The sequence below is a fragment of the Phodopus roborovskii genome, unplaced genomic scaffold, assembly GCF_943737965.1.
Source record: "Phodopus roborovskii unplaced genomic scaffold, PHOROB, whole genome shotgun sequence".
NCBI classification, from domain to species: domain Eukaryota; kingdom Metazoa; phylum Chordata; class Mammalia; order Rodentia; family Cricetidae; genus Phodopus; species Phodopus roborovskii.
The window spans coordinates 1,133,159-1,158,654 of record NW_026125759.1 but is presented as its reverse complement, the minus strand read 5'-3'; the positions used below and the strand labels follow the sequence as shown (position 1 = coordinate 1,158,654).

General features: G+C 40.7%; 1 protein-coding gene across 2 annotated transcripts in view; it reads left to right on the top strand.

Annotated features, from left to right (window-relative positions):
- The first annotated feature begins 4,177 nt into the window (after nt 1-4,177).
- Nucleotides 4,178-25,496, top strand: part of Plac1 (placenta enriched 1) — a 158,964-nt gene continuing 137,645 nt past the window's right edge. The window contains exon 1 of one of the 2 annotated variants that reach the window (XM_051178602.1): nt 4,178-4,249. The gene's annotated coding sequence lies outside the window, so the exon portion shown is untranslated. The remainder of the gene's footprint in view (nt 4,250-25,496) is intronic. The other variant, XM_051178605.1, reaches the window with a different exon arrangement.

Sequence of the window (25,496 nt, the reverse complement as noted above, 5' to 3'; positions counted from 1 at the left end):
TGCCTTGATAATGGTAAGAGATGGCTTTGTCTTTCAGAATATTTGTCTGCCTTTCCTCTTCCGTCTTATTTCCTTAAAGGGACACTTCTGAGTCCAAATTTAGACTCCAAATTCAGGATTGGTAAGAAATACCCTTTGAAATGTGATGGTATGTAAGCATGTTAAAATTTCAGTGCCAAGGTAAAGCTGGAGCGGAAAATTGAAATTGTTGCAGTGGTATGATGAGATTAAAGAGGCAGGGGGATTCACCTCACTGTTTTAAGCTAACTCTTTCATTAATGAATTTAACTGTTTGAAATTTGTTCTCTGTCAATTTCATACATATTTTTAATTCATGGATCACTCCCAGTCTATGATGTCACTCTCAACCCTTTGCCACATTCTTGTCTTTTCCTTTGTAAACTCATCTTTTCCTATCATTGTCCTCTATATTGTTTAAGTGGACTAGAAAGCTAAGTTTGTGCAGGGATTGTTTTGAAATAAAAGATGGTAATATGCTAATTCACAGAGGAGCTCTGTTGACAGTACCCCTTTATTTTTATATAAAGTCTAATATTTGCAGTGTAGTTACTGTTATAAAGTAAAATCCTTTCTTCCTATTCTCATATTATATCATATATTTTAAGCTTCTATCTGAAAACTAGTAGAAGAAATGAAACCATAATAAAATCCTATAGATACTGGTTTTGCTTGACTGACTTATAAATCACTGTTTTATGATAACTGCTTTTGGAATAATAGAAAGTTTCGTGAAATGTTGACCTCGTCTATAGCATAAGAATGTGAATTTAATAAAGCATATATACATGTATAAAAAGACAACTCTGCCTCTCTGCCTCTCTTATTCCTGTCGATAATTATTTTCAGTCACCATATCCCACGAGTTATTCTCTGTTTCTGGGAATAGGTCAAGTTTTGAGTGTAAGGGTTTTCTACCCAGAGAAAAAACTAAGATAGCTATATTCAAGTTCAAGCTAGAAGCACAGAAGAAACCTCTCCACATAATCTGTCAATTTCTCTAGAGTATTTTTTCATATTCAACTGTTTAGATAGCTTTTGCTATGCTGGCATATTTCTCGCTTCCTTTCAATTCCTAGGTGTCAGTTGGGGGGAGGGGGCCTGAGCAATCTATGGGGCCTTTGGCAGTGGAACCAATATTTATCCCCAGTGCACAAATGTACTTTAGGAGCCCATTCCCTATGGAGGGAATGCTCTCTCAGCCTGGATACGGGGGAGGGGGGAAGGGGGAGGCAGCTAGGCCCTGCCTCAAATAACGTGAAAGTCTTTGATGATCCCCATGGGAGGCCTCACCCTCTGAGCAGTGGGATGGGGAGATAGTGGGGGGAATGGGAGGGTGGGAGAGGGAACTGACATTAGTATGTAAAATAAGATTGTTTTTAATTTAAATAAAAATTTAAAAAAAGAAACAAAAACTTTATCTTTTAAAGAACCTATATATAAACTTCTATAAGAAGGCAAAAATGAAGACTTTACTTCATGATTCACATAAACACTTGATTTTATTTTCAGTATTTTTTAAGGAAATAAACAACTTACTATTAAAATACTATACATTTTCAAATAATTTCTTAAGTACAGAAAAATTACAAGAACAAAGATGTTCCATATGCTCTTCACCTCAGTTCTTGATTTTAATATTGAGCCACATTTGTTTTACCACTCTTTCTAAATGGATGCTCCCTCATCTTCTGTGTGTGTGTACTCCATTGCCATTAAATGCTTCAGATTAACTTTCCTCAGGCCTGGAGAGGATGGCTCAGTGGTTAAGAGCACTGCCTGCTTTTCCAAAGGTCCTGAGTTCAATTCCCAGTGATCACATGGTGACTCACAACCATCTGTAATGAGATCTGGTGCCCTCTTCTGGCCCGCACTCATTCATGTGGGCAGAACATGATATCATGGTTACCTATGGATGACTCTAGTTCTGCCATTCCTGTAATGTTTGTTAGCTGGCACTCTGCTGTGAAACGGAACTTCCCCATCCACCATCTGCATCAGTGTGGACTCACTGGCTCTATTGTATTTGGTGTGTTTTCTTCCATCACTATTATTTTGGTTGTTGATTTGGACAGTGCAAGCACTCTAAGCACACTTCTCTTTTCCTTAAATTAAAAAAGATTTATTTGCATTTATGTGTGTATATATACACCAAATGTGTGGATGCCTGCAGAGGCCAAAGGAAACATTGGATCCCCTGGAGCTGGAGTTAGGGATGGTTGTGAGCTGCCCAATGTAGGCACTGGCAACAAAACTTGGGTCCTTTGGAAGAACAGCAAGTACTCTTAAGCACTCAGCCATCTCAGCAGCCCTTCCTATGCCCTTTTGCCATACACTGGTTTTGAGTGGGGGTGGTGTTTTTAACTGTTGTTTACAAGATATCCCAGATTCATACTTTCCTTGTCCTGGCCCCTGGAATCAGTCATTTCTCCAAGGAGCCCTGCTTCGTTCTGAGAATGATGTTTAAAACACTAGGGAAGGACAGTAGGTATCATTGTTGCCACCAGGGCACAGCTTTTTAACGGCTTCAGAACACATGGTGTACATATTATGTCTGCCACATAAACAAACATGTACAGACAAGTATATCTCTACTCAAAATCACGAGCTCTGTTGTGGCACATACTTGGAATACCAGCACTAAGAGACTAAGGCAGGAGGATTTTGAATTCCAGGCCAGCCTAGGCTATTTAGATCCTGTCTCAATAAAAGAAAAAAAAATCATGAGTTCATATTAGTACCTCTAATTCCAGTTCACCTTCACAAGAGTCATTCCAGGGTCCTCACTAAACACTTGTAACTCCATTTCTTGCCACTCAAACACCTAATTCTTTTATCCCCCACAAAACAATTTACTCCTTTCTACTGTATGCTTTGCCAGCCATCACCTGGACTTCTTCAGGAAGAAGGCTGTCCTAGGACTAACCCTTTGTGGCTCCCTGCATTGTTGCCCCTACAGAAGAAAGAAAAGGGGAAGAGGGTCTGAAAAATAACTCATTTTAAATTCTTGTGGATAAGCCACACACCTACAAGTTCCTTTTAATTTCTGCCTAACTGTTTACAGCTCAAATGGTCTTTCTGTTGTTTGCTGGTTTCTTTAGAGAGAATTTTTCTGGCCATGGAGCTGTGCTAGAATTGAGGTTGTCCTGACTCATCCCCCCATGTGATGGGATTACAAATTTATGCCACCAGGCTCAAATATAAACCTTATCTAAAAAAAAAAAAAAAAAAAAAAAAAAAAGGCAAAAGGACTGTGTAGGTGTGTTGCAGCATAAGAAGCAAGGATTGTGGCTCCAGAAGGCTTCTCAGAAGGTGCACTGAAGGCTGGATCTGAATCTTGAGTCTAAGGCTCCCCCAGTGGATGTATCTCAGTGGCTTGAAACTGAATCTTGAACAAACTTGGGATAGAAAAATGAATCAGGCAGATGGAGGTAGACATAGGCTGAACAAAGTCCATTACAAAAATGTAATAATGTTAAAAGTAAAAATGAGACTGGAGAGGGACTGGCTTTGTGTGCTTAGGGTTTGGATTCTAGCTTACAATGTAGGTGGAAGGTATGTGTGCCGACTTCAGCAGCGAGGTCATGAGGAGCAGGAGGGGTGAAAAATCCTGACAATCATCAACGTTTAGGTATCTGGTTAAAGGAAGGAGAGGTGGCCGGGACGTAGGAGAAAAACCTGCAGGGAACTGCTTCTGTGGAGCAAAGGAGGGAGTGATTAACAAGGGCAATTAACATTTGGACACTGATAATTTCCCCCTGTATCTGATCATTTGGACATCCCGGCGACTCTTCTACCGGTGAGCTTAGTTTAAATACATGTGCCCGGGGAAATGGAGACTGTGTGAATAGCCTGTGTAGGGTGTCTTCTAATCCCACCCCTCTCGCCTTTCTAGATCTATGATTGATTACGATTTACTTCCCCTTTTCTCCTGTATCTCAAGCAGTTAGCGCTTTATCTGAAAAAGAATAGTCACTCAATAAAATTGTGCTGGCTCATAATCCCACACTCTAACCTATAGAGGGAGCTGAAAGAATGTCACTCTCACTTATAGGCGGAGCTAAAAGAAAATCACAGGGGAATGTTAACCTATAGGAGAAGCTGAAACAAAATCTCCTGGAAAGTATTTCCCAGACATTATAAGCCCTAGGAGGAGCATTGGTGGCCCGCCTTCCAGACATCTCTGAGGAGAACTTGCACGAGGAGTCTTTGTCAAGGAGTTCCATCTTAGGTAATATTTATTAATATTCTCTTTCTCTCTCTGGTATGTGATACTGATTTTCCATTCATGTGAATGATACAGTTTTCTATTAAATAAGTGTAGAAAATAAGATTTCTAAAGACCCGTGTTTTTAAAATAAATATCAAAGAAAAAGCTGATCTAAAGAAACGTGCTAGGGTAGCGATGGTTCTAATTCAGATTCAGATATGGCCCAAACTGTAGAGATAAATAGACATAAGTACTTTGTTACAGGAATAGAGTGGGTCATGTTAGTGTGTGGAAATGTGAGGATCTGTTAAATCTGCGCGGAATGTTCTTGGGGGGGTATTTCTTTGGGTTTTCTTTTGGGGATTCTACTCTTTGTGAAGTATGGTAAGGAAGGTCTGGTTGCCTCACCTTTAACTTAGAAAACAACCCCATCTTGTCCTCAAGGACAAGAGGGAACTTGCATGAGGCTTAGGGGATAGGGGCCTAAACAGCCCTTCAGGGCTTTGCTTACTTATCTCTTTGATTAAAGGAGAGCTAAGGTCAGAATGGATTCCTTAGAGAAAGAAAATTCTGGTCAAGTTCCTGACGCCTGGTGCTTTGGGCCCAAAGAATTTTCATCGTAGTTCCTCTGATGACTAGGGTGACTGCATTTAAATCTAAGTGGGGTGAACCTGTCCTCTGGCCCCTTCTCCCTTTGGGACCTGGGGAGTTCTGAAAAGAGAGAGGACTTTGTTGGTGAAGGATCAAGAATTCTAGGATTTCTGCCATGTGCGCTGACATGTACTTGTAATCCTAGCACGTGGAAAGCTGAGGCAGGAGGATTGGGAGTTTGAGGTCAGCCTGGCTTATATATCAAGACTCTCTCTCAGAACATTCTTTTATTCTCTATTCATTTTAATTCTTTTTTAAATTAAGGGGGGAAAGCTCAGGAGAAAAAGGTCAAAGTCTAAAAATGTTCAAGCTAATCTCCCCTTTCCTCACATTCTCTTTACAGATAGTATGATAGCTTGATTTATGTACATAATTTTCTTATTCTATACATATAGAAACATATTTGAGATGCTTCCTCGTGCACTTTTAAAACTATTTTTTGAAGTTTTCAAGCCAGAGTCTTGGTACATAGCCCAGGCTAGTCACAAACTTGCTATGTAGCTTAGGCTGGCTTTGCACTGAAAATCATCCTGCTTCATCTTCCTATGTACTGAGATTACAGGGCTGAGGCACTATACCTAGTGTAATTTTTGTTTTTTTTTTTTGAAATGTCAAGTACATATAAAAGGTATATCTTAAAGCATTATAGATTTGTTGTTATATGGAGTCTAACAACATATATAGTTCTAATATATATATATATATACATATAATGTATATATGTGATTTCTATGTATGTACATATATATGTATATAAAATCTTTACACATATATAGCAATGGTTTTATACACTTCCTGAGGCCTGGTGCTGTGGACCCAAAGAATTTTCATCCTAGTTCCTCTGATGATTAGGGTCACTGCATTTAAATCTAAGTGGGGTGAACCTATCCTCTGGGCCCTTCTCCCTTTGGTACCTGGGGAGTTCTGAAAAGAGGGAAGTTTGTTGGTGAAGGATCAAGAATTCTAGGATTTCTGCCATGTGTAGTGCCACGTGCTTGTAATCCCAGCACGTGGAAAGCCAAGGAAGGAGGAGTTATTCAGTCTGTGATCATTCCTAGAGAATGAATAACTAGAAGGGGTATTCACTGAGCATTCAAGAATATTCTGTTAGCCAGATGTAGTAGCACACACCTTTAGTCCCAGCATTCTGGAGGCAGAAGCAAGTGAATATTTGTGAGTTCCAGGCCAGCCTGGATTACAGAGTGAATTCCATAGTAGCCAGGGCTACGGATCGAGAAAGGGGGTTGATTATGTGTTCATTTTTCATATCTATATAGTATTCTCTTTTATGAACATTCTGTGTTTTCAATGAATTCTGAATCGATAGACATTTAGATTTTTTTAAAATTCTTTTTCCATTTATTTCTTTCCTAATTTTTAATATGCATGTGCATGGTTGTGAAAGCCACAGTATGTCTGCTGAGGTCAAAGGACAACCTGAGGGAGTCAGCTCGCTCCTTACACCACGTGGGCTTGGTGGTTGTACTCAGGTCATCTGCCTTAGTGGCAAATGTCCTTATGTACTGAGCCATCTCAGTTGCCCTATTAAGTGAGTTTTTAAAAATAATGTATAACTGTATATAACTAAAGGATTTTATATCTTTATCGTTGTCTCTGTATTTCTGTATTTTAAAAAAAAAACATTGGGGGGGGAGTATGGATTCTCACTGTGTCTCAGAGGCTGGACCTAAACTTCTGATTCTCCTGTCTCAGCTGCCATGTAGCTGAGATTGCAACTATGTACTAGCATGTGTAGGGGAGATTCTTAGAAGTACTCAATTGCTAGCTCGAACTTCATTCATTTTCACTCATTTTCCTTCTAGAAAGGTAACACAACTTCAGAGCATATTTAAAAATTCCAGTGCCTAGCTGCCCAAAACTTGCACAACAAACCACTAAATTTCCAGCTGGGGGAGGGAGCCGCAGTTTTCTTCAAGGGTGTGGCCCCTGATAGGTCAGCTGCACTCCAGTGGTCACCCTGCACTCAGAGATATATGGGCAGCACAAATTGGACCTAGTGGGTTATAAAAAAGGGAAGAAAAGACAGGGCACAAAATTGGGTGTGGATAGTGTTTTGGAAAGGTAGATTTGAGAGGAGTAGAAGGGGAGGATTGGAGGTGAATATGATCCAAATACATTGTTTGCATGTATTAATTCTCAAAGTATTAATAAAACATATATTTAAATTTTAAAATTAAAATCAAACTGAGAAAAGGGTATAATATATCTTTCCTCATAAGCCACCAATGCTAACAGCTTCTGGCAGATTCTCAGAGGGTTAGTCTGAGAATTGCATATGTATTTACATATTTTATAAGCACTACTTAAACCATGCCTCCAACCTACAAAGTTTATACCACTTATGAGTTCCTTTTTTTCCCCAGAAATTATTCAAGGGTCCTAGAAAGACCCAAAGAAAAAGAATAGATATCATTCATTCATTGGATATGAATTTGAGTGCTTCCAAATTCTAAATGAATTCTCAGCCACTTCCCCCACCTACCATAGCTCCCCCCCCAAGCAACTGTTTTCTGTTTCTTGTGCATTCTTATAGAGAAAGTTTGCATGAACAAAAATTATATCCACATATTCTTTTTCTCCCCAAAATTTTACACTTATTTATTTCAGCATGGTGGGGGGCATTGTTTTCAAAAGAATCTCATTCCCGTAGCTCCGTCGTCGGGTCTGCCAGCTGAGCCTGGCCTCTAAAAATCCTGTTGTCTCACATCCAAGTACTAACCAGGCCCAACCCTGCTTGGCTTCCAAGATCAGGATGATAGGACTTCTGGTGGGGGTGGGGAGGACTCAGTTATCTTTAAAGGGATAGCCACTGGGAGTTTGCCCATGCTCTGGTGATTATATAGGTAACAGAAATTGGAATTGCTGTATTTTATTTTTCTATTTTGAGGAGAGGGGAAGGGGGGGGGGTCGAGGACCTGGGAGGACTGGGAAGTGAGTATGACTGAGGTGCATTACATGAAATTCCCAAATCATCAATACAATGTTGGGGGGAGCAAGAAGGGAAAATAAAAAACCTCTTAAGTGGTCACATTGGAAGAATGGATTTTTTAAAAAATGATATGCAAGAAAACATTATTCATTCAAAAATTTCCTGTTGTCTCAGCCTTCCAAAGACTGGGATTACAGGTTTGAACATCACGCACAGTTTGTATGAGCTATTATAATATATAGCTCACATCGCCTCCTACCCCGTCAAAAATGTGAGAGACTTAAAACAGCAATTGTTCATTTTCCTCATTACACTGTGTGGAAGCGGGATGGTTCTCTTGTTCAGGGCCGCGAACAACTGATCTTAACTTATCAGTTAAGTCATTTGGAGAACTGTTGCTCTGTCCTGGCTTCCACTGGTTTTATCAGGCCCCACCTCCACTGTCTGTGAAGTCTAGGCTCAGCTGCTTCTCATTGTGATGCCATAAGGCAATCCAAGATCCGCTGTGATGACACTTACTTGCTCATTTTTTTTTTCTTCTTTAATTGCATGTGTGGTTTAGACAGGACCTTATGTAGCCTGAATTACCCTCCAACTTTGTAGCCAAGGCTGGCCTTGAACTCCTGATCCATTCAATTCTCAAATACTGGGGTTACATTCCAGGCTTGTGCTACCATGCCTGGCTCCTCCCATCCTGGTTTAACTTTTCTTTATTTGTTTTGAAGATATGGTTTTGCTTTGTAGCCCAGACGTATTCTCTACACACACATACAAACAAAAAAAAACAAAACAAACAAACAAAAAAAAAAAACCAGATTTTTACTATGTAGCCCTAGCTGGTTATAAATCTCACTGTGTAGAGACCATGCTGGCCTTGAACTTGTTTTGTGGTGTTGCTTCTGCCTTGACCTCCCAAGTACCTGGGATTACAGGTGTCAGCTTTTGTTTATTTGCTTATTTTTCTTTTTCCTTGTTGTTGTTTTGAGGCCTCCAATTCAATGTGAGAGATTTGAACTCTTTACTTAGAATGACACTATTTCTTTCATGTCTGTTTCCACACTGGTTAACCACATAGATATGTGACCATCTTGTTTAGGCTAGTATACCTTACTCTTTTGTATTATATTTATACTCAATTAGCATTTGTTGAATGAATAAATGATGGAACTACTTGGGCCTCATACTCACCAATGCGGCCTGCCACCTCCTAGTTAAAAAAAAAAAAAAAAAAAAAAAAGAATGAACAACATGGAGGCAAGAAGTAGAATCTAAATACATATATTCCCTAGTTTTTCCCCACTTTTAATGTTTCATGCCAGAATCTCCATCTTATCTTTCCTCCAAAATGTATGTTTCCATTTGTTAAATAAAACCTTCAGCAGTGTCTATGTGCATAAACTACGTACCTTCATCAAAAGTAAGAGAAGTTGGAAATTCTCAAGAGAAATCAGACACTAGTATATAAAGTGCTTCGAAACGCCCTGCTTTCTTATCTTTCTATAATGATGTCCTCATGGAGCAAAACTAGAACCCTGAGAAATAACCAATGCTAAAACCATTCCAACATATGTTTCATCTTACTGCTACAACTGGTTCCCACCATCTCACTGCAAACACACAGTATCTTTGCTTTTGCTAACTAATTTGCAACTCTAACCACTATTACTTCATTTCTTTAAGAAAATGCATTTTGAGCACCAGAAATAAATATATCAATAAACATTTGAAATGGAATGCATTGCCAAATTGGGCAATTGCATATTTATGAGTGCCTGTTGATGGGATCTATTAATGAGCCCTTAAGCTAGCAATTATCCTTATGTGTGTGTTTTCATTTCCTGTCTTCCATCTCCCTCTTTTTCTTTTTTTTTTTCAAGACAGGGTTTCTCTGTGTAGCTTTAGAGCCTGTCCTGGTACTCTGTGTAAACCAGTCTGGCCTTGAACTCACATAGATCTGCCTGCCTCTGATTCCTTAGTGCTGGGAATTAAAGGCGTGTCCAGTTTCTTTTTAAATTTTTTTTTTTTTTTCACACGGACTCTCTCATTTTCCTGGCTGGCCTGGAACTCACTATGTAGATCAGGCAGGCCTCAAGCTCACAGATAACTGCCCACCTGGTACCACTTGAGTGCTAGCATTGAAGGTGTGAACTACCATGCCAGGCCTTAACCTTTTTTTTGTTGTTGTTTTGTTTTGTTGTAGTGAGATAAGGAGTTTTTATATAGCCCAGGATAGCCCCATACTCATGGTCCTCTTACATCTAGTTCCTGACTGCTGGGGTTACAGTATACACAACCATACCCACTCATCCTTGTTTTCTTGTTTTTCTACCACTAGAAATCCTTGATGCATCTTTGCATAATGTGTGTTCAATGTGTAGAATAAGGCCTAATTTATACTTTGACTTTTGCCTCAGAATTTAAATGAGTCACTTCATTTCACAAGCCTCATAAAACACTTTCCCTAAGATAGTCATTGTAAAAGGAACCCATTGGTCACAGATCAATAATTCAGTAATTATAAATTGAACCAATAAACATTACCTTGCCATTTTGCCCAGTTGAAAGGCATTTTAGAAAACTCACATGCATTAGACAGAACAGAGGAGCTTGATTTTTTGTTTTCTTCCTGTTTTATAGGTGGTTTAGAGTTTTGATGGACTATATGAATAAGCACTCTGATTAGCACAGATTTATTACAATAAAATCTTGTGTGCGTTTAAACCCTTTAATGGATGTGAGATTAAGTTAGGATAACTCCAGACTTAAGTTTCAATTTGGGGAATAATCTTTCCATCAGGTAGCAAGAATGTAGTACATGCCTCATGGAGAGTAAAGTGTAAATAAGACTTGCTGTAATTACACCCGGTGGAGACAGCTGTGTCTGTGGGGTTTCCTATGCAATCAAGCACATTTTCTATATGCTTCACTAATTTGTTCTACGAAGGCACTTAAACATTGAGGGTATTTTTGAAAAAAACTCATTGCTATTCAGAATATTGAAGTTTTATGGGTTAGCACCCTACTGAGATGAGCTGACCTAGCTAAGTAAGGATTGGGAGTCTAGAATCCAGTCCTAGAAGCCCTGTTTCAATTACCTGCAGATGTCAGTGTGGGTCTGAGTGTGATTCAACGGCGTGTTCCAGGATGTGGTTAGAGTTGAAGCCCAGTTGTGAAGCAGTTGCTTATTAAACAAACACCAGTTCCTTGTGGATGAGAAATATGAGCTGAAGGGCTTTTGTGTGCCTGAAATCAATCAACCTCTCCCTCTCTCCTTCCCTCCCTCCCCCTCTCTCTTTCTCTCTCTCAATTTAAACAGGCATTGAAACTCTTGTTACACAGTTTGCAGATTATTCCCCCTTGTTTCCACTCCTGATGGTTTGAGCAGCCTTTCTTTGATTAGTTATAGTGCTAGACAAGTGGAGTTAATGTCTTTGGGTTTATTAAATTTGACTTCAAACCAGATGGATGGCCCGAGGTTGCATTATGAGCTGGCTTGGTCTATTTTTTGCTGTTAAAATGTGTTAAAGCACAAAGCTGAAAACTCATAATTGCCCCTGTGAAAGAGTATCAATGTGGCCACTGCTTGTGGCACATCCTTTCTTCAGCGGCAGTCCCTTTTCCATCCATCCTTAGGACACGTATAGCCGGAGCATTTATTCAGCTAAGAAACTGTCAGACTTGTGTTGGCTTATTATTATGTCAAAACACCATTCATTCCAGGCCGTAACTCAACTCCACCACCCGCTTTAGAAGCTCCCAAGCTTCCCCTCAACTATAATTTTATATATATATATATATACATTATATTATATGTATATATATATATATGTACATAAGTTGTTGCTAGCTCATGTTTACCTAGCAACAGAATCTGTTTGGAAAAAGGCTGAGAAAAGGCAGTCTTTCTAGAAGAGTAATTTTCCGTTTTAAAAATTGATTTATTCATTTTTCCTTTCCCCTTTTACTTTTATTTTACTGCATTTTGATTTATAATTTATGTAGTCAGTTTTGAAACAGTTTCTCACTCTGTATCCCAGGACCATGTAATCCAGGCTGCTCTTGAACTCACGACGATCACCCTGCACACAGGGTTATGTTACTAGCATAAACAATTTGCCTTTTATATAATTTTCAACTAAATTGTCAGAGTTCAGCTGGGGAGTTAGTTATTTTTATAAGTTTGATTAGTTTGTACATAACTGAATGTTCTCTTAAATCTATTTGTCTTTTATAAGCAAACTATACAAATCACTGTGAGAAACTACTTTGACCGCTGCTGTAAAGGGGCACAAAGTATTGGGACATCCCACATCTGCTCAGTATGTCTCCTGTTTTTTGTTTTGTTTTGTTTTTTCTTTTTTCTCCTGTCTTCTTGGTGTGACTTATGGATTTGAAATATTAAATTTGCCCTTTAAGAACATTTGTTAGAGTCCATATGTCTTTCAGTTCCATGTAACAAAATCAAGGGTCTTATTCCGTGCTGTCAGGATTTCTTTCGTTTTCACAAAGCCGAACGAGCCCTGTATTTCTAACTACCCACGTTCTTAACGTTCTAATCAGCATGGCGATGTGTGTGCTGAAAGTGACGGGGAGGCTAAAGCAATAAAAAGGGTCTGCCTTCTCTCTCAGTTAGTTAAGGGCGTTCCACGTTGTTGAAGGTTGCTGTGTACTTTCTGCAAGCATTTTGAGACAGAAACGAATGCTGTCCTGTCAGCTCCTTTCACATAACACCCATGGCTAATTTGCTTCAGGTTTAGGGCATGATATTGCCCTGGTGTAAGTGACCGGTCGGTGTTACATTATGATCTATAGCACTGGCGGGGGTCTCCAGGAAGACGCAGCACAGAGGCTGTTAACCCACTGCCCACCCCCTCAAGAAAGGAAAAACAATGAAAGGGGAAAAGAATTTCCATGCCGTCCTGAGAGGCTAGTGGGAAGAAAGGACTATGGCAGAGTAACATAACTGTGCATTTTAGTTTGCAGGCTTTCTTTCAACCAACTCGTAGCCGCAACTCTCCACACGGCTTCCAAAGAAAGGACAGAGAACTTCTCAGAGTTAGCTGTCTCCCGTGGTGGTGCAACGGGCAGAGACAGGCTTCTCTGTATCACTGGAGCTATTCATGGATAATATAAACATTTATTCTTGACGCTTTTTCGCTAACGTCAGTCATGTAGGTGAGAATTAGTCACTTAAAGGGTAAGACTGAGACTCATTTTTGTTTGTTTGTTTTTACAGATTTATTCATTTTTTTATTCTTGGAAAAGATTTCTTGAATTTTTATGTATGAATATTTGCCTGTGTATATGTGTTGCACCATGCCATGTGTATTCCTGGTGCCTGCAAGGGTCGGAAGGAGGCAGCAGATCTCCTGAAGGAAAAAATAATCACTTTTTTCCTTTATGGCTGCTTAAAATTTTATTGCATATATGTAGCAAAGTTTTGTTAGCCTTTCATCTATTCATGAATGTCTAGGCTGGTTTCATATCTTGTCTCTGATGAAAAGAGCAGCAATAACCCATAATCATTGGGGCAGATAGATAAAGTCATATGAGAGAAGGTTATCTCACAAGAGGAGGGCTGGCAGACGAGCAGCAGACGAGGCTATGAAAATGTTGGATGAATAGGATGAAAGATCCTAGAGTAACCTTGTCAAGGAAGAGACATTTTAGAAGGGTAATGACTGGAAGAAAAATGGTGAAGGATGCTGCCAAAGTCTTTGACAGCTTCATTTCTGAAACAGCTATATAGATCGCACAAGACCAAGAAAAGTGGTACTCATTCTAAATCTCTCACATTGGTTTTATTTCAACTTACTTCTATTTAAATAGCCACACAAAGTTACTGACACCATATAGGATAGTGGAGATCTAGAGAGAAAGGACAAATATGGAAGTAAAAAAAAAATGGGAAGGGAAAGGAGAAATTCTAGAGCAGATTGGGAGGGAGTAATATTCAGAAAAATAACTTCTTTATCTGGGAACAACAAGACGGCTCAGTGAGCAAAACGCTTGCTGTGCAAGTGTGATGATCTGAGATCAATCCCCGGAACTTACATAAAGGTAGAAGGACGGAACCAACCCAACTAAATTTTCCTGTGACCTGCACATGCATATCAGGACACATGCATTTTTTCCCACCCACACAAAGAATACATTTTTAAAATTAAATCTTTACCTGCTGAGATGTGTTCTTACGTATCTTATCCCTAAGGGTGTTGGGGGGTGTTCTGACCACAGTTTCAATTTGTCACTGATCTAATTGTCACATTTTGAGGAAATGATTGGGAGGGATATTTGAGGAGGAAAATTAGAATATTCACAAATATAATATGTGTCAAGAACCACAGGACTGTGGTAAAAATAAAAGTAAAGTTGGCTGCATGAACTGGTGGTCTAAATGTCCTAACATGGGTAAATTTATATGAGGTCAAATGGGTGTCATTGCAGAAAAGTTTCTTATCTAGAGGAGGGTTAGTATATAGTTTAGTTATGCTTAAGTGTATCCCAAGAGCTGTGTTTCATAAGTTAAACATTTCGTATCAAATTCTATTTTTTTTTTCCTGGTAAACATACTCCTTAGTAGTACACACTATTTTTAAAGGAATCTCACCAGACAGGTTGGGCCCCTCCTGCCTTGGTGGTGTTTGGGTAAGGTGACCTGACAGATTCCATTGCTTGCTCACCTCTTAATCCCAAAGCTTTAGGTCTCATGCACCCACCTCTGGTGATAGGATCAGGGCTGTCAGGGATTCCTTACAGACAGAAAATGTGTAGTATTATAATATGGTATAGTGTAAATGCAAACACCCTTTCTAGATATCCTTGGAGTGGGAGACAGGGTCATGAGAAGCTTATTTATTAACAATATGGATACTTTTTGTGGAGAAGAAGACAAATGAAATGAATAAGCAAACAGAAATTGACCAGGTAGGATTTTCCTGTTATGTTTCAAAAGATGATCTACTAAAGGGGGTACTTTTTAAAGCCTAGGTATTATACAGCAGTTTTAAAGTCTGATTTTTTTTTAATAGAAATGTCTCATCAGTCTTTTTCTTCTTTTCTTGGTGTCATATGCATGCTAGCTGGCAGCAGCTCTGTCCCTGACTGCATCGCCAGCTCTCCTTTTACCACTGATCTTGAGACAGTCTCACTAAATCGGCTTGAATTCACTCTGTATTGTCTATATGGGCCTTGACTTTTTATCCTTCTGCCTCACGCTCCTGAGTATCTGGGATTATGTGTCTGTGCCACTAAGCCTGGCTCAGTTTCTTGTTAGGCTTTGTGTCTCATGTTCATTGCATCCACATACTCCTGGAAGTGGCTAATTTGTGTCAAAAGCCCATCATGAGTAATCCTTATTAGAACATTTCCTCCAATATAAGGCTGGAACTAAGCACATGTCTCATTTATTACAGCCTGGTGGCCAGAAAATAGTATCATGGCCTTCTCTGTTCGTTATCATTCCAGCCAAGACTGTAAGGGAAGTAAAACAGATGTTAGCTCCTCCACTTGCCAGTATCAGACCTAAGTAATTTCCTTTGTTGCCAGTCATTTTATCCATAAATAAGAACATTCCAGGGCAGCAGGATGGGTCCATTGGTAAAAGTGCTTGACACGCAAGCTTGACAACTTGACCTGAGTTCAAACCCCAGATCCCACAGTAAAAGGAATGAACTCACTCTCCATAGTCTAATCCCTGCATGTGCTGTGTGCACATGCATGTCTGCACATGCATACATACACTGTGCTGGTTTGAATGGCCTTCATAGGCTCATGTTTTTGAATGCTTGGCCCCCAGTTTGTGGAACTGTTTAGGAAGGATTAGGAGGTGTGGCCTTGGAGAAGGCGTGTCACTAGGGCTGGGCTTTGAACTTTCAACATCCCATACCATTCCCCGTTGGCACTTTCTCTGTGCTTATGAATGAGGATGTAGCTGTCAGCCATTGCCCCAGCTCCCTACCTGCTGCCATGCTCACCACTATGATGGTTGTGAAACCAAGTCCAATAAACTCTTGTACGAGTTGTGTTGGTCATGGTGTTTCTTCGTGGCCATAGAAAAGTAAGTCATGCGCACACATAAGCATGTGTTCATAAGTACACACATACTAACAAAACAAATAAGATAATTTTGAAAAGAGGAGAAATACAACCTGCTATGAAATATCAGCGTTCCTCCAATTAAACCCTGACAATAAGAGTAGCTACTGGAGTTACTAAGGCAGAATGAAGATAATCTTTCTAAAAGTAAAACCCAGCATGTTTCTGAGATACAAAGAAAAATTCATCTGAATAGCAAAGTATGGAGTATGTTCAGAGGCATTTCTCATCCTTTCATACATCTTTAGAGTCTCTTTCCTATATATATATAAAAAACATTGGACAGAGTAGATCAATAGGAAGCAAATTTACAAAAGACAAAAGAACTTTGAATACCATATTCTTTTTATGAAGAAAATGTTATGTTTGTTTGTTACTACTTATTTGGTCTTAAACCAACTTTATATTTAGAAGTTTACTTCTTTTTAAGATACTAACTAGCTTGAAACAGCACCAGAACACAAGATTCTATTGTACAACAGTGATAAATGCAGCAAGAGAAACAAATGGCACACAACTTGCCATTGTTAATAACCTCCTTCTAGTAGTTGGTATATAAACTTTGAAGTACAAATCTTGAAAACAAAAGAAATTTTAAAAAAAGAATAGGAAAGAAAGAGAGAGAAAAGGAGAAAAAAGTTTAAGCTAAACATGGTGGCATACATCTGTAACTCAGCACCAACATCAGCGTCTCACAACTAACGTCCTGTAACTTCAGCTGCAGAGGATCTGATGCCCTCTTCCGGACTGCACAGGGACTATACTCATTAGCACACATGCACACACACACACTCTCTCTCTCACACACACACACACACACACAGAGAGAGAGAGAGAGAGAGAGAGAGAGAGAGAGAGAGAGAGGGAAAGAGAGGGAGAGAGAGAAATAAAACAAATCTTTAAAGAGAGAAAGGGGATGGAGAGAGAGAGATTGCTCGGTGACTAAGAACACTGGTTGCCCTTTCAGAGGATCCAGGTTCAATTCCTAGCACCAACATGGAGGCTCACAACCATTTGGAACTTTAGTTCTGGGGATCCAATGCTCTTCTGGTCTCAGCAGGCACTGCATGCATGTGATATGCAGACATAAATGCAAACAAAACAACCATGCCCCAAATAAAAATAAACAAATCTTTCTTCTTAAAAAATGTTATTTCTCCCTTCCCCTCCCTCCCTTTATATCCTTCCGTATACCCCTCCTTGCTCTCTTTCACATTCATGGCCTCTTTTTCATTACTTGCTGTTATATGAATATATGTATAAACATACATATCTCTAAATACATAAATACAATCTTCTCAGGCTATACTTTTAGGATTTATGTGTCTTAAGTGTCCATACCCCCATGTTTGCCTGTGCATCGCGTGCATGCAGTGCCCAGTGAGGCCAGAAGAGGGCATTGGATCCTGGAACCTTCATTTACACATGGTTGTGACCTACCTGGAAGGTTCTAGAATTGAACCTAAGTCCTCAGTAAGAGCAGCATCGACTAGGGACTACGTTGGCTAATTTCTCCTTTTTCTGTCTTTCCTCTATCCTCCCCTTTTGCCCTTCATCCACTTCTTCCTTTATGAGACATTGTCTCTCCACACACCCCAGGCTGGATTTTGCTTCCCGAGTGCCAACTAGAACTCTGTGCTACTGCCTGGCACTCTATTACATGATTTCTACTGTTCTTTTCCACACTTTGGATTCTATGACTTTATGCTAGAAATAGGTTAAGTGATTTTAAAGAGTTAAGTGGCATCACACAAGCATTCATGTCATTATTGTTATTATAAATGTCACTGCTAAGTTTCTAGAAGCTAGTGTTCTCCCTCCATCTGCTTTTGGGCCCACCTACAGTAAATTTCCTAACTTTCAGGACTCTCTTTTGACCCCATAATGTCTCTTTTTATAATTAATAAGCTGAGTGACCAACAGAGACTTTCTTAAGGAGGCCCTACGAATTCCCCACTCCACAGACATTTATTTTCTCTTCTTTGGCAGAGTGCAAACTTCACTACGGGCCACCAAACAAAATAATGTCTTCTTTTAAAATCATTAAGTTCAGTGACCAGGCAACTCAAAATATAGCAGGGTGTTTCTCAGGGAGGTCCGATCAACATTCTCCCCGTCCCTGTACACATTCATCTTTCCTTCCCAGCAGAAAGCAAGCTGTCAGAGAAACCACTGAGTCTGCGCTATTTTGGCTTCTTGGATAGCTTAACTCTAGCCGCAGCAACTGAACCTTTGGGTACAGAGTAGCCATAGGTTAATGAGAGGTTTCATTTAACTCTAGATGGTCAGTGGTGTTCCACCCCAACTCTCCCAGAGTATGACATTGCCCTGGATGAAAAAGCCCAAGGGAAATGCTTAGAAATAAGTTTAAGGTGTTATACATCAACTACGGACAAAGTCCTTTGCTTCCGTGGCATAGTCTATTCCACGCCAATCCTTTTGATGTAGTGTGCACAGTCTTGGGTTCTTCAGAGTCATTTCAGAGTTTATGGTATGGACCCACTTGCTCCAACCCTGTAGCACTGAGCAAAATGTTCTGTTCACAAAATTCACATGATTGGAAAAACAACTTCCAAGTCATGTTGAAAATACAATTTTTGAAGTGTTTGCAATCCAAAAGCAATTGTACTGTTACTTATCCAAGAACCCTGGAAGTCTCTTTGTTTCACTACTTAGCCTCAAATCACGTAGATTGGTTTAACAGCCCACATGTCTCACTAACATGGATGTATGCTCACCCCTGGCAGTATTGACGCTGGGGCCCATGAGTGGAGTTTGGGCATTGGTCAGCTTTGCCAGTGACTGTGATAAATTATCTGTAATATATGGTATGTGATATGGTCAGTGGAGCCAAATAAGTCACTTGGAGAGTGAATTATTGGCATTCTGGACAGAAAAGGTATTGGGTCAAATCCAAAAACAGCATTGGATTTTCCTACTCCGTAAGCAGCAAGAATGAGGGCCAAAGTGACCACAATCCTATCTAACTTCTATATCTCCATTTACTAAGATGTTTTTAAAGTCGTTGATGTGAACTCCAGAAGGCAGCGAGAATGGAGCCAAGGCAGTGAGATGTAAAGGGTGTCTTCCTGTCCCTTGGGATGACTAGGCAGTTAGGCAGACAGGCCAGGGGAGGAAGAGTAAGTCAGCCTGCCCAGGGAGACAGCGCAGAGGTGGGACAAGGGACTGAAACTATTCCACAGGAGGTGTGAGCGTTTGGAAAATTAAAAACAGCTCAAGGAAGAGGGAATGAGGAGCTACACCCTAAGGGTCACAGCCCTCTAATGCCATGGGTCAGGCTGAGTTCGGCAGCCTATGACTGAGCTCTTTTGCATCTTTGCCTGTGGCTATGTCCATTGTCTTCAGCCTTGTCTTGGATGAATCTTCCCTTCTCAAGGCTGCTTCATTTTCAGTTTAACAGAAAGAACAAAGGAATGGAGAAGGGAACAGATTATAGCCACCCCCTCCCACGAAACTGATGTTGGTGTTTTTTAGCCCAGCACCTTCAAACAAAGGGAGAGTGAGTTAGTTTCCTTCTGGGAAAGGAAGGAACCCAGCTCCCTATGGCTTGCTACTGAGGCATTAATCAGGGCCCTGACATAGCTGGAAAGGGCTGGTTTCCTATTCATGTATAGAATCATAAAGGGGGCACAACACTCAAACAAAAGGCCAAGGAAACCTCTCCCAAAGATCCTATCAACTGAAGTTATGGACCACACAGTCTGGCCAGAAGGGAAAGCCCATTTTAGAAAAGGAGCCTGTTTTTCCAGGCAGTGGCATTCCTGTTACTCCGGATATGACTATAGTTCCAAAGAGGTCACTGGGGTAGACCTTAACTTCAGCTGGCTCTCAGGGAGAGACCAACTGCTTGTAGCAAGGGCTAGTTTTCATTATGTCTAGCATTAAGGAGCTCTGATGCACTGTTTTTAAGATGGTGGCCATTATGGTCTGATTTAACCTCTCGAACGTTGTTTAGCAAAATACAGTTTTGGCTCTTGCTTCCAGCTCTAGCAGATGGAGTCTAATTGGCCTGAGTCGATCTTAATAATTTTATGCCCCTGGGATGTTTCAGATATACCTATTTCCTTATGCATAGCAATGTAGGCGTCTAAGGAAAGACTTTCATCTCCCCCTGCCTCCCGCTCTCTCTCTCTTTCTCTCTCTCTCTCTCTCTCTCTCTCTCTCTCTCTCACACACACACACACACACACACACACACACAATTTTAAGAAACAAAAGAGGAAAGAACATGGTGGAACAGGTCTGGTTCCAACTCTAGGGAGACTGAGGCAGGAGGCTCAAAAGTTCCAGGCAAGCCTGGATCACATACTAAGAGTCTGTCTTTAAAAAATAAAAAGAGGACAGGGGTTGAAGAGATGGCTCAGTGGTCTTGCAGAGGATCCACGTTCAGTTCCCAGCATCCACACAGCTGCATATAACCATCTGTAACTCCAGATCCAGGGAAGCTGACATCCTTTTCTGGTGTCCACAGGCACCAGCCACACACACATTGCACATACATAAATGTAGCCAAAACACTCAGACACATAAAAATAAAATAACTAAATCTAAAATGTTATAAAACATCAAGGTTATAAATATTATATAAATATAAAATATTATGTACAGCCTTATTTATCAGACATCTGGTAAAGAGCAGAATACTAAATATCTATCTAGTTGAACACTGGTAGTCCTAAGTAGAGATTCATAACTGTGAACTTCTCTAAACCTTAGTGGCAATCAGAAAATTATTATGATCAGAAAAAACAACAAGGAGCTGGAGAGATGGTTCAGTGGTTAAAAGTTACTGCTCTTGCAGAAGACTCTGGTTCGGTTCCCAGCACCCACCTGACTCCCCACAACCATCTATAATTCCAGTTCCTGAGAACCCAATACCTTCTTCTGACATCCTAGATGCCTGATGTGTGTCCTTGAGACCTCTTCTTACTGGTTTCACTATTTTCTGGTGTGGAATTGCATATTCTTGCCTGAACCATTCATCTTAGAAACAGATGGTGTTTGTCTTTATTATTTATCTTTGTTTTTAAAGTTATTTAAGTATTTTATTACTATTAGTATGCATGTGTGTGTCTGTGTGTGTGTGAATGCATGTGCCCATGTACTGTGTGTGTGTGTGTGTGTATGCATGTGCCCATGTACCGTGTGTGTGTGTGTGTGTGTGTGTGTGTATGCATGTGCCCATGTACTGTGTGTGTGTGTGTATGCATGTGCCCGTGTACCGAGTGTGTGTGTGTATGCATGTGCCCATGTACCATGTGTGTGTGTGTGTGTGTGTGTGTATGCATGTGCCCATGTACTGTGTGTGTGTGTGTGTATGCATGTGCCCGTGTACCGAGTGTGTGTGTGTATGCATGTGCCCCTGTACCGTGTGTGTGTGTGTGTGTGTATGCATGTGCCCGTGTACTGTGTGTGTGTGTGTGTATGCATGTGCCTATGTGCCATGGCATGCATAGAGAGGACAGTGGACAATTTGTAGGAATCAGTTCTTTCCTTCCACCATGGGGGTTCCACCATGGGGGTCCCAGGTATCAAATTCAGGTCATCAGGCTTAGATGCAGGCATCATGTCCACTGAGCCATCTTTCTGGGCTAATGTCTTTCTTTTCTTTAAAAATATGTGTGTGTGTGTGTGTTTGTGTGTGTGTGTGTGTGTGTGTGTACATATGCATGTGCTCACCCACATGTGTCCATGCACACATCTCCTTCCACCATGTGGGTCCTGAGAATTGAAATCAGGTCATCAGGCTTGACTGCAAGTGTCTTTCCCCACTGAGCCTTCTTACCAGCCCTGTGTCTTCATTGTCTTATCAAATGGTTTTCATTGTTTCATGTCGGACTCTGACACACTCCCCTCATGGTAAGCTTCTTGCAGGTATTGACTGTGCTTTTTGCTTCTTACACTTTCTGAACAGCACCAAACAGAACGTTGAGCACCTAGTACACATTCAGTGAATGCTGATAGAATTGAATTATGAACCATTGTCTCGTGTTCCAGCTTTCCTCAAGGGCTCTCAGTTAGAATATTTGGTTGAAATGCCACACAGACAAAAGTGAATTAGGGGGAAAATATGCAGGTACATGTTGGAGTCAAGTTTTCAGGCTGAGCATTTCGCATTACCTCATGCTCTGACTTCTTGTCAAGTTGGTTACTTATTGTCTGCTCTCCCAAGCATGGCTTTTCTTTCCCTACCTTCGATGGAGGACTTTTCTTCACTTAACCCACCCCTTCCCCTCTCTGTAATCCTCTAGTGCAGCTTTTCGTCTTGCTGGCCATCCAAGAGCGACCTAATTCGGAACATGTGGCATTTCACGTCTGTCTTCACTTTCCTCCATTTTTTTTCTTGTGTGTGTGTTTTTTTAAAATATGAACAGCTGGGTGTAGATGACAACAGCTCAAAGGTGACAACAGAAATAGGAGGCCCAGCCCTTGCTGTCTTGTTGCTTATACTCAAAGAGGGGGGAAGACAGGACATTCATCCAGAACAAAACACACACATTCGGAGAGTCCAGCGTAGGAGGGGACTTGGAGGAGTCATCAATTTGAACCTAATTTAGCCTCTCAAGGGCGTCAGCACCTAAGTCATTGCCAAAAGTTGTCTTGCTCCTACTTTTTTTTTTTTTTTTAGTTTTTAAGTATTATTTTCATCTTAATATTATTTACTTAGTTGTTTGCCTTTCTAAGGTAGGGTTTCACTACGTAGCTTGGGTTGACCTCAAACCGGCACCGATATTCCTGCCTCCACCTCTGAGTGCTGGGATTATGGGTGTACAGCAGCACACCTGGCCTATTCCTACCGTGAGCTTTCCAAGCCCTTCAGAGTTGAAAAAAAAAAAAAGCCAAAGCTGTATTTTTAAATTTTTCTTCAGTGTCCCAGTCACTGTGATCATGCTCTTGTGTTCTCAGTGCCCATGGGATCAGGAGTATTCCTGTATGCCCATCTTCAGTGATGACGTTCCCTTGAACTTACAGATTTGATCATTGCAGTCAGACAGCAATCCCCCCCCCCTGCTTCCCCAAACAGACGTGCTGCTGGAGAGCTGCCTGAGCGAGGGTGGGAAAACACCCTTCCCCAAAGCCCCTTCTCGAAGCTTCCACTCTGGGCCTCTCTGCACCTGCGACTGTTTGAAATCTGCACCCTGCCAGTTTTGTTCCCCAGTAATCCCTGCTGAGGGAATTTGGGCCTGCTCTCTGCAGCCACTTCCATCTGCATTGGCTTTCTTTCGCCTTGCATCCACAGTTCTGGCAAGTGCTAACTTCTTCAAAGCCAGGGACAGGAGAGTGCACATGCAAAGTCATCTGCTTGGGGTTGGAAAATGGAAAACATGTTCAGTTTGGAGGCATTTCATTCTTTTGGAAAAATATGAAACCTCCACTGTTTTATTGTTTGTAAGCTGCCAAGTGTGTTCTTTTTTTTTTTTTGTTTTTTTCCCTCAAGACAGAGGAAACTGTCTTTGAATCTCATTTTTTTTTCAAGACAGGGTTTCTCTGTCCTGGAATTCACTCTGTAGACCAGGTTAGCCTCAAACTCACAGAGAACCCAAACGCTGGGATTAAAGGTATGCACCACAATCGCCTGATTTCTGAATCTCATTCTTAACTACACACAAGCGAGATGGAAGGCTTCTGCTACAATTCGATGCAAAGTTACCAGAAAAGATGGAGTTAGGTAGGGTTCAGAAACAATTGTTCATCATGATGTGGACACAACTGATCTGTTTGACCAAAAATAAGGAGCTGGCCACTTTCTCCTCTATGGTTGAACATTGTCAGCTCACAACTCAAAACTTTTGAACACTTGTCTCTTTACTATTCTGTTATCCACTTCATCTGAGAGAAAAGCCCATGTAATTTGGTTTACATATTGCCTCTGGTATTTTGGATTCATTGTGCTAGAGTGGGAGGAAAGACTGTATACTTTTGTGTAGAAGGGCTGACTTCAGATGGAACCTAGGATCTCATATGTGCTAAGCAAATACTCTATTGCTGAGCCATGTTCTTAGCCCAAGGAGAGAGAGAGACAGAGAGAGAAAGAGAGAGAGAGAGTGTGTGCGTGTGTGTTTGCTCTAGGAGTTGCTGGGGCTGGGGCTACAGCTCAGTTGGTAGATCATTTGCTTAGCATGCACGAAGCTGGGTTCAATTATTAGCATCACATAAACTGAGCACAGCAGCACATGCCTATATAGTCCGACAGACTGGAGGTAGAAGTAGAAGGATCAAGAATCTAAGGCTATGTAGTGAGACACTCACACACTGGGCTGTATGAAATCCTGTCTTCAAAAAAATAGCAGGAAGATGCCGCCTATTACATAGAGCAAGCCTTAAACACAAACAACAAAACCTCATATATTTCAAAGGAAAAAGAAAAAAAGAAAAAAACTTGTAAAGTCAGCCTCTGTTTATTCAAAGTGGTGAGTTACTTGGAAAATAGATTACAGAATCGTCAACATTTAAAATAGATTTTCACTGAAGTATAGTATACATGGAAAAAGGAACATGAATCATTTAGTGAACAACTTGAACTTTTCTTTGCTTTAGATGAAGTGTCCTTATGCTGTCCAGACTTGCTTCCATCTCCTGGCTCTAGATAGCCCCCCCACCGCCCCCCCAGCCCCACCGCCCCCCCAGCCCCACCGCCCCCCCCAGCCTCCCAAGTAGCTGGCCCTGCAGGCACTCAGCACTGTGCTTTACTCTTTAGCTTGTTTTAAATGTGCTGCTCAGCTTTGGAAGGATCATTGGTAAATGGTCATTTTAGTGTACCTTTTTTTTTAAAAAAAAAAATTGTGTACAAAATAATGCATTTCGTTAGGTCATTTTCATGCATGATCTTGGTAACTTGCTTTTATTCATGCTCCTGCTGCTCCAGCTCTCCCCACTCAGTGGTCCCAATCAAAAGGACATGTAATCATACATACATCACATCACATCTATACAATAAAGTAATCATACATACTACATCACATCACATCTATATAATAAAGTCTAGATTCTGCCTATGAGAGGAAACATGCCATTTTGTCTGTCTCCCATTACTCTTACCCTTCCCTCCCTGCAATTTCTTCCTACTCTTCTTGTAGACTATTTTCGGCCTTCATGTCATATTCATGTTTACATTTAATTCTGGATTCTACACATTAGAGAAAACATGCAACATTTGTCTCTTTTAATCTACGTTGCTTAACATGATTTTGCCTAACATGCTGAATACTTTTAAAATAAGTGTCCCCATGTAACCAGAGCAAGACACAGGATTAACTTCCCTGCATTAATAAGTTGTGGCTTTGGAAAAAAAGACTATCATTTGGTGGCTGGAAACAACAGAAATTAAGCTGGCTTTGTGGCACACACCTATAATTCCATCATTTGAGAGGCTAAAGTCGTTGTAACATGAGTTGGATGCTTGCTGTGCTTTCGAAAGTTTGAGGCTAGTCTGAAGAATGTGCAGTCCCTTTACAAAAAAGAAATACAAAGGAGACAAAGGAAGGGGTGGGTAGACTGTGGATCGGTGGAAAGAGCTTCCTCATAACACTGAGGGCGTCCAGCCTTGAA